The sequence below is a fragment of the Tamandua tetradactyla genome, chromosome 10, assembly GCF_023851605.1.
Source record: "Tamandua tetradactyla isolate mTamTet1 chromosome 10, mTamTet1.pri, whole genome shotgun sequence".
NCBI lineage: Eukaryota > Metazoa > Chordata > Mammalia > Pilosa > Myrmecophagidae > Tamandua > Tamandua tetradactyla.
In genome coordinates, this window is record NC_135336.1 from 5614875 (window position 1) to 5625983 (window position 11109).

The following is an 11109-nucleotide window of genomic DNA, read 5'->3' on the forward strand; positions in this document are numbered from 1 at the left end:
ATCAGTAACATTTCTATACACAAGCAATGAGCTAGCTGAGGGGTCAGTTAAGGAAAAGTTCCATTCAAAATAGCAACTAAGAGAATCAAATACTTAGGAATGAACTTAACTGAGGATATAAAGGACTTGTACACAGAAACTACAACAAATTGCTAAAATAAATCAAAGGAGATCTAAATAGGTGAAAAGACATTCCCTGCTCACGGATAGGAAGGCTAAATATAGTTAAGATATCAATTCTCCCCAGGTTGATCTACAGATTCGACATAGTACCAATCAAAATTTCAATAATTTACTTTGAAGATTTGGAAAAGTAAATTCATCTGGAAGGGAAAAAGACCCCAAATAGCTAAAAGCATCCAAAAAAGAAGAACAAAGTGGGAGGATTAACACTCCCTGACTTTAAAACCTATTGTAAAGCCACAGTGGTCAAAACAGCATGGTACTGGCACAAAGACAGAAGCACTGACCAATGAAATTGAAACAAGAGTGCAGAAATAAACTATCAAATCTAAGGTCAACTGATTTTTGACAAGGGCCCCAAATCCTCTGAACTGGGACAAAATAGCCTTTTCAATAATTGGGCATGAAAGAACTGGATATTAATAACCAAGAGAATGAAAGAGGACCCCTATCTTACACCCTACACAAAAATTAACTCAAAGTTTATCAAACACCTAAATATAAAAACTAGTACCATAAAGCTTTCAGAAGAAAATGTAGGGAAACATCTTCAAGACCCAGTAATAGGAGTTAGCTTCCTATACTTTACACCCAAAGCACAAGCAACAACAAAAAAATAGATAAATAGGAACTCCCCCAAATCAAATTCTTCCTTACCTCAAAAGACCTTGTTAAAAAGATGAAGAGGCAGGCAATTCAATGGAAGAAAATATATGGAAATCACATTTCAGACAAAGGTTTGATTTACTGTATATACAAAGAGATCATACAACTGAACAACAAAAGAACAAACAATTCCATTATAAAATGGACTAAAGATATGAATAGGCATTTTTCTGAAGAGCAAATACAAATGGCTCAAAAGCATATGGGGCAGGTCATGGTGGCTCAGCAGGCAAGAATGCTTGCCTGCTATGCCAGAGGACTCGAGTTCGATTCCCGGTGCCTGCCCATGTTAAAAAAAAAAAAGCATATGAAGACATGCTCATTTTCATTGGCTATAGGGAAATACAGAACAAGACTACAATAAGATACCACCTCACATCTATAAGAATGACTGCTATTAAACAATCAGGAAACTATAAATATTGGAGAGGATGTGGAGAAATTGGGACACTTATGTATTGTTGGTGGGAATTTATAATGGTGCAGCCACTATGGAAGACTGTTTGGTGATTCTTTAGGAAACTAAATATTGAGTTGCCCTATGACCCAGCAATAGCACTACTTGGTATATACCCAGAAAAGCTGAAAGCAATGACAGACATTTGCATAGCGATGCTCATAGCAGCATTATTCATAATCTCCAAAGATGGAAACAAATGAAATGCCCATCAACAGATGAGTGGATCAAAAAAATATACCTGTGGTAGTTAGATTCAGTTGTCAACTTGGCCAGGTGAAGGCATCTAGTTCTGTTGCTGTGGACATGAGCCAATGGTACATGAGCCTCATCTGTTGGTCAATACATCTGCAGTTGGCTAGAAAGCGTGCCTGCTGCAATGAATGATGTTTGAGTTAATTGGCTGATGCTCAAATTAGAGAGCTCAATGTAGCACAGTCCAAGCAGCTCAGCATACCTCATCTCAGCACTTGCACCTCAGCCCAGGCCTTTGGAGATGCAGAAAGAAATCGCCCCTGGGAAAGTTGCTGGAACCCAGAGGCCTGGAGAGAAGGCCAGCAGAGACCATCCTGTGCCTTCCCACGTAAGTAAGAACCTCAGTTGAAAGTTAGCTACCTTTCCTCTGAAGAACTAACAAAATAAATCCCTTTTTAAAAAGCCATTCCATTTCTGCTATATTGCATTCTGGCAGCTAGCAAACTAGAACAATACCTATGATGGAATGTTATGCACCAGTAAGACAAAATATCATCCTGAAGCACATGACAAGATGGATGGTACAATTAATTGTGGTGCAGTGCTTTGAAATTTATAGCTTTTTTGTATGTATGTTATTGTTCATAAAAAAGAAGGAAAAGAAGTCAATTGTTATCATGAAAAGCATTTAAGCCCTCTAGCCTCCTATATTCTGGAACAGCTAGAAGGAAAAATGTGAGAGGATTGTTTGCCCATGACAAACTCTGGGATCTGTCCTGTAACCACTTCTTGAAGAGTGCTTTGAAAACTTGCTTTTTTATTTATTTGCTTTGTTATGTATGTTATACTATACAATAAAAAAGTTTTAAAAAATGGTCAAAAAGCACATGAAAGTGTCAACATCATTAGCCATAAGGGAGATGCAAATAAAACCACAATGAGATAACATTTCATATCACTTAGCATGGCTATTTAAAGAAAAAAAGAAAATAAGTGTTGTAGAGAGAATTTGTTCATAATTGCTGAGAATATAAAATGGTGTACCTGCCTTAGAAAAACAGAAAGAGTTAATGCTTTATTGTACTAGTTTCTGTTTGGGGTGATGAAAAGTTTTGGTAATGGATGGTGGTGATGGTAGCTCAATGTTGTGAATGTAATTAACAGCACTAAATTGTATATGCAAATGTGGTTAAAAGGGGGGAATTTTATTCTGTATATAAATGTTCACAGAATTAATTTTTTTTAGAAAATGCCATAATCCTAATTTTGTAAAAATAATTCATGTATATATATAGGCACATTCATATATATACAGATACACAAACATAGGAAAATTAAAAATTATCAGGATGGAAAGCACTAAAATATTAATAGTGATTATATCTGAATTGCAGTATAATGGGGAATTGTTTTTCTTTATTTTATTAATACTTTTTTATATTTCCCAAGCTTTCTGTAAGGCTCATATATTATTTTTGTAGAAACAAGTTTTGTTTTATTTTGTTCACCTAGAATAAAGTTTAGCAAAGTTTTCCTGGAAAGGATCAGATAGAAAATATTATTTGTTTTGTGAACCATACAGTCTATCTCAATGACTCAACTCTGCTGTTGTAGCAAGAAAGCAGACATGGTGTGTTCCAAAAAAAAACTTCATATACAAAATTAGACAATGAGCTGGGTTTCACCCATGGGCCGTAATTTGCCAAATCTTGCCTAGATGAGTGGAAATAATGAGAAATAAAATTGGGCAAAGAATGGCAGTCAAAAGTGAGAGAGTTCCATATGAAGTTGGGTGCTGGTCTCCGGAATGAAGGCAGCCAAACAAGCTAGCATGTCTGGGTGATGAATTATTCTGAATAATGTGAAGCTGAGGGTGGAGGGCAGGAGTGAAAGCCAGAGCTAAAGATTTCATCAACTGAGATGGCAGTGGCAGGAAAGGGGAAGGTGACACAGTCACATGGTATGACCCTCAAAGAAAGAGGTTTTTATGCAAGCATCGAGGGCTAACATCCTGGAAATAGCATTGGGAAATGGGGAGCATGCTGACATTACCCACTCCTAAACATCCATTACAAAGTTTTTATGGAGGAGTTATATCTTGGGAAAAAGTTAGGCTTGCATTGAGCCCAGGAATAACTAGGTTAATAAAGTAGAGAGGCTTGGTTATTATGGAATGGGAATTTCAAAAGGTACAACGGAAAGATTCAGGCAAAACAGTCATCTGTGAGGATACATAAGTTCAAGGGAGAGGAATCAGAGAGCACAAAGCAGATTACACTGCTGAGATAAGACACATAACAAAAGGGACTCTGTTTGGGGCACATGAAACCATCAGGGCCTAGACTCTGGAATGAGTAGGTAACAGCCTGCATTAATTATAGTTTGGTGATTCAGATCAAGAACAGACAATAAGATTAATTAATTCCCAGGTCCTCTGTATTAGCTAGAGTTCTCTAGAGAAACTGAATAAATAGGAAATATCCATAAATATAAAATTTATATGGAAACATAGAGTACAAAATTTGTAGGGCAGACTGTGAAGCTGATGATTCCAATGGAGGGTCTGAACGAACTCCAGAGGAGAGGCTGTCTCTTCTGAATTCTCCTTAAAAGTCTTTCATTGATTAGATTAAACATTACTCATTGCAGAAGACACTCCCCTTGGCTGATTACAAATGGAATTAGCTGTGGATGCAGCCAATGTGGTCATGATTTAATTATATGAAATGTCCTCATAGCAACAGACAGACCAACAAAGTTAAAGGTCCCACAGCACCTTTACTGGTGGGACCTGCAGACAAACGTGTGCCACGAGCGCCACCTACTGGGCAGGATAAGAAAAACAGAACCCAGAGATTTCACAGAAAAATCTTCCAAACTTTTGGATCCAATACCCAGGGAAATCTGTCTAAATGCGCAGACGCCAACGGAAGATAACGGATCACGCTCAAATAATTGAAAATATGGCCCAGTCAAAGGAACAAACCAATAGTTCAAATGAGATACAGGAGCTGAGACAACTAATGCTGAATATACGAACAGAAATGGAAAACCTCTTCAAAAACGAAATCGATAAATTGAGGGAGGAAATGAAGAAGACATGGGCTGAACATAAAGAAAAAATAGAAAAACTGAAAAACAAATCACAGAACTTATGGAAGTGAAGGACAAAGTAGAAAAGATAGAAAAAACAATGGATTCCTACAATGATAGATTCAAAGAGACAGAAGATAGAATTAGTGATTTGGAGGATGGAACATCTGAATTCCAAAAAGAAACAGAAACTATCGGGAAAAGAATGGAAAAATTTGAACAGGGTATCAGGGAACTCAAGGACAATATGAACCGCACAAATATACGTGTTGTGGGTGTCCCAGAAGGAGAAGAGAAGGGAAAAGGAGGAGAAAAACTAATGGAAGAAATTTTCACTGAAAATTTCCCAACTCTTATGAAAGACCTAAATTACAGATCCAAGAAGTGCAGTGCACCCCAAAGAGATTAGACCCAAATAGGCGTTCTCCAAGACACTTACTAGTTAGAATGTCAGAGGTCAAAGAGAAAGAGAGGATCTTGAAAGCAGCAAGAGAAAAACAATCCATCACATACAAGGGAAACCCAATAAGACTATGTGTAGATTTCTCAGCAGAAACCATGGAGGCTAGAAGACAGTGGGATGATATATTTAAATTACTAAAAGAGAAAAACTGCCAACCAAGACTCCTATATCCAGCAAAATTGTCCTTCAAAAATGAGGGAGAAATTAAAACATTCTCAGACAAAAAGTGACTGAGAGAATTTGTGACCAAGAGACCAGCTCTGCAAGAAATACTAAAGGGAGCACTAGAGTCAGAACCAAAAAGACAGAAGAGAGAGGTATGGAGAAGAGTGTAGAAAGAAGGAAAATCAGATATGATATATATAATACAAAAGGCAAAATGGTAGAGGAAAATATTATCCAAACAGTAATAACACTAAATGTTAATGGACTGAATTCCCCAATCAAAAGACATAGAATGGCAGAATGGATTAAAAAACAGGATCCTTCTATATGTTGTCTACAGGAAACACATCTTAGACCCAAAGATAAACATAGGTTGAAAGTGAAAGGTTGGGAAAAGATATTTCATGCAAATAACAACCAGAAAAGAGCAGGAGTGGTTATACTAATATCCAACAAGTTAGACTTCAAATGTAAAACAGTTAAAAGAGACAAGGAAGGACACTATATACTAATAAAAGGAACAATTAAACAAGAAGACATAACAATCATAAATATTTACGCACTGAACCAGAATGCCCCAAAATATGTGAGGAATACACTGCAAACACTGAAAAAGGAAATAGACACAAATACCATAATAGTTGGAGACTTCAATTCACCACTCTCATCAATGGACAGAACATCTAGACAGAGGATCAATAAAGAAATAGAGAATCTGAATATTACTATGAGCTAGACTTAACAGACATTTATAGGACATTACATCCCACAACAGCAGGATACACCTTTTTCTCAAGTGCTCATGGATCATTCTCAAAGATAGACCATATGCTGGGTCACAAAGCAAGTCTTAACAAATTTAAAAAGATTGAAATCTTACACAACACTTTCTCGGACCATAAAGGAATGATGTTGGAAATCAATAATAGGCAGAGTGCCAGAAAATTCACAAATACGTGGAGGCTCAACAACACACTCCTAAACAACAACTGGGTCAAAGAAGAAATTGCAAGAGAAATTAGCAAATACCTCGAGGTGAATGAAAATGAAAACACAACATATCAAAACTTATGGGACGCAGCAAAGGGAGTGCTAGGAGGGAAATTTATTGCTCTAAATGCCTATATCAGAAAAGAAGAAAAGGCAAAAATTCAGGAATTAACTATCCATTTGGAAGAACTGGAGAAAGAACAGCAAGCTAACCCCAAAGCAAGCAAAAGGAAAGAAATAACAAAGATTAGAGCACAAATAAATGAAATTGAAAACATGAAAACAATAGAGAAAATCAATAAGGCCAGAAGTTGGTTCTATGAGAAAATCAATAAGATTGATGGGCCCTTAGCAAGATTGACAAAAAGAAGAAGAGAGAGGATGCAAATAAATAAGATCAGAAATGGAAGAGGAGACATAACTACTGACTTCACAGAAATAAAGGAGGTAATAACAGGATACTATGAACAACTTTACGCTAATAAATACAACAATTTAGAGGAAATGGACGGGTTCCTGGAAAGACATGAACAACCAACTTTGACTCAAGAAGACATAGATGACCTCAACAAACCAATCACAAGTAAAGAAATTGAATTAGTCATTCAAAAGCTTCCTAAAAAGAAAAGTCCAGGACCAGATGGCTTCACATGTGAATTCTACCAAACGTTCCAGAAAGAATTAGTACCAATTCTCTTCAAACTCTTCAAAAAAATCGAAGTGGAGGGAAAACTACCTAATTCATTCTATGAAGCCAACATCACCCTCATACCAAAACCAGGCAAAGATATTACAAAAAAAGAAAACTACAGACCAATCTCTCTAATGAATACAGATGCAAAAATCCTCAATAAAATTCTAGCAAATCATATCCAACAACACATTAAAAGAATTATACATCATGACCAAGTAGGATTCATCCCAGGTATGCAAGGATGGTTCAACATAAGAAAATCAATTAATGTAATACACCATATCAACAAATCAAAGCACAAAAATCACATGATCATCTCAATTGATGCAGAGAAGGCATTCGACAAGATTCAACATCCTTTCCTGTTGAAAACACTTCAAAAGATAGGAATACAAGGGAACTTCCTTAAAATGATAGAAGGAATATATGAAAAACCCACAGCTAATATCATCCTCAATGGGGAAAAATTGAAAACTTTCCCCCTAAGATCAGGAACAAGACAAGGATGTCCACTATCACCACTATTATTCAACATTGTGTTGGAGGTTCTAGCCAGAGCAATTAGACAAGAAAAAGAAATACAAGGCATCAAAATTGGAAAGGAAGAAGTAAAACTATCACTGTTTGCAGACGATATGATACTATACGTCGAAAACCCGGAAAAATCCACAACAAAACTACTAGAGCTAATAAATGAGTACAGCAAAGTAGCAGGTTACAAGATCAACATTCAAAAATCTGTAGCATTTCTATACACTAGTAATGAACAAGTTGAGGGGGAAATCAAGAAACGAATCCCATTTACAATTGCAACTAAAAGAATAAAATACCTAGGAATAAATTTAACTAAAGAGGCAAAAAACCTATATAAAGAAAACTACAAAAAACTGCTAAAAGAAATCACAGAAGACCTAAACAGATGGAAGGGCATACCGTGTTCATGGATTGGAAGACGAAATATAGTTAAGATGTCAATTCTACCTAAATTGATTTACAGATTCAATGCAATACCAATCAAAATCCCAACAATGTATTTTTCAGAAATAGAAAAACCAATAAGCAAATTTATCTGGAAGGGCAGGGTGCCCCGAATTGCTAAAAACATCTTGAGGAAAAAAAACGAAGCTGGAGGTCTCGCGCTGCCTGACTTTAAGGCATATTATGAAGCCACAGTGGTCAAAACAGCATGGTATTGGCATAAAGATAGATATATTGACCAATGGAATCGAATAGAGTGCTCAGATATAGACCCTCTCATCTATGGACATTTGATCTTTGATAAGGCAGTCAAGCCAACTCACCTGGGACAGAGCAGTCTCTTCAATAAATGGTGCCTAGAGAACTGGATATCCATATGCAAAAGAATGAAAGAAGACCCATCTCTCACACCCTATACAAAAGTTAACTCAAAATGGATCAAAGATCTAAACATTAGGTCTAAGACCATAAAACAGTTAGAGGAAAATGTTGGGAGATATCTTATGGATCTTACAATTGGAGGCGGTTTTATGGACCTTAAACCTAAAGCAAGAGCACTGAAGAAGGAAATAAATAAATGGGAACTCCTCAAAATTAAACACTTTTGTGCATCAAAGAACTTCATCAAGAAAGTAGAAAGACAGCCTTCACAATGGGAGACAATATTTGGAAATGATATATCAGATAAAGGTCTAGTATCCAGAATTTATAAAGAGATTGTTCATCTCAACAACAAAAAGACAGCCAACCCAATTACAAAATGGGAAAAAGACTTGAACAGACACCTCTCAGAAGAGGAAATACGGATGGCCAAGAGGCACATGAAGAGATGCTCAATGTTCCTGGCCATTAGAGAAATGCAAATCAAAACCACAATGAGATATCATCTCACACCCACCAGAATGGCCATTATCAACAAAACAGAAAATGACAAGTGCTGGAGAGGATGCGGAGAAAGAGGCACACTTATCCACTGTTGGTGGGAATGTCAAAGGGTGCAACCACTGTGGAAGGCAGTTTGGCGGTTCCTCAAAAAGCTGAATATAGAATTGCCATACGACCCAGCAATACCATTGCTAGGTATCTACTCAAAGGACTTAAGGGCAAAGACACAAATGGACATTTGCACACCAATGTTTATAGCAGCATTATTTACAATTGCAAAGAGATGGAAACAGCCAAAATCTCCATCAACAGAAGAGTGGCTAAACAAACTGTGGTATATACATACGATGGAATATTATGCAGCTTTAAGACAAGATAAACTTATGAACCATGTAATAACATGGATGGACCTAGAGAATATTATGCTGAGTGAATCCAGCCAAAAACTAAAGGACAAATACTGTATGGTCCCACTGATGTGAACGGACATTCGAGAATAAACTTGAAATATGTCATTGGTAACAGAGTTCAGCAGGAGTTAGAAACAGGGTAAGATAATGGGTAATTGGAGTTGAAGGGATACAGACTGTGCAACAGGACTAGATACAAAAACTCAAAAATGGACAGCACAATAATACCTAATTGTAAAGTAATCATGTTAAAACACTGAATGAAGCTGCATCTGAGCTATAGGTTTTTGTTTTGTTTTGTTTTGTTTTGTTTTGATTTTACTATTATTACTTTTATTTTTTTCTCTATATTAACATTCTATATCTTTTTCGGTTATGTTGCTAGTTCTTCTAAACCAATGCAAATGTACTAAGAAATGATGATCATGCATCTATGTGATGATGTTAAGAATTAATGATTGCATGTGTAGAATGGCATGATCTCTAAATGTTGGGTTAATTTCTTTTTTTCCGTTAATTAAAAAAAAAAAAAAAGAGAAGGGATAATTGGAGATGAAGGGATACAGACTGTACAACGGGACTGGATATAAAAACTCAGAAATGGACAGCACAATACTACCCAATTGTAATGCAATTATGTTAAAACACTGAATGAAGCTGCATGTGAGGTATAGGTTTTTTGTTTTTGTTTTTTTTTGTTTTTTTTTCTTTCTATTATTGTTTTAATTCTTATTCTGTTGTCTTTTTATTTCTTTTTCTAAATTGATGCAAATGTACTAAGAAATGATGAATATGCAACTATGTGATGTTATTAAGAATTACTGATTGTACATGTAGATTGGAATGATTTCTAATTGTTTTCTTAATTCTTTTTTTAATTAATAAAAAAAAAAAAAAAAAAACCTATGGGACGCAGCAAAGGCAGTGCTAAGAGGGAAATTTATTGCCCTAAATGCCTACATCAGAAAAGAAGAAAGGGCAGAAATTCGGGAATTAACTGTCCACTTGGAAGAACTGGAGAAAGAACAGCAAACTAACCCCAAAGCAAGCAAAAGGAAAGAAATAACAAAGATTAGAGCAGAAATTAATGAAATTGAGAACATGAAAACAATAGAGAAAATCAATAAGACCAGAAGTTGGTTCTATGAGAAAATCAACAAGATTGATGGGCCCTTAGCAAGATTGACAAAAAGAAGAAGAGAGAGGACGTAAATAAATAAGATCAGAAATGGAAGAGGAGACATAACCACTGACCTCACAGAAATAAAGGAGGTAATAACAGGATACTATGAACAACTTTACGCTAATAAATACAACAATGTAGATGAAATGGACAAGTTCCTAGAAAGGCATGAACAACAAACTCTGACTCAAGAAAAAATAGGTGACATCAACAAACCAATCACAAGTAAAGAAATTGAATCAGTCATTCAAAAGCTTCCCAAAAAGAAAAGTCCAGGACCAGACGGCTTCACATGTGAATTCTACCAAACGTTCCAGAAAGAATTAGTACCAACTCTCCTCAAACTCTTCAAAAAAATTGAAGTGGAGGGAAAGCTACCTAATTCATTCTATGAAGCCAACATCACCCTCATACCAAAACCAGGGAAAGATATTACAAAAAAAGAAAACTACAGACCAATCTCTCTAATGAATATAGATGCAAAAATCCTCAACAAAATTCTATCAAATAGAATCCAGCAACACATTAAAAGAATTATACATCATGACCAAGTAGGATTCATCCCAGGTATGCAAGGATGGTTCAACATGAGAAAATCAATTAATGTAATACACCATATCAACAAATCAAAGCAGAAAAATCACATGATCATCTCAATTGATGCAGAGAAGGCATTTGACAAGATTCAACATCCTTTCCTGTTGAAAACACTTCAAAGGATAGGAATACAAGGGAACCTCCTTAAAA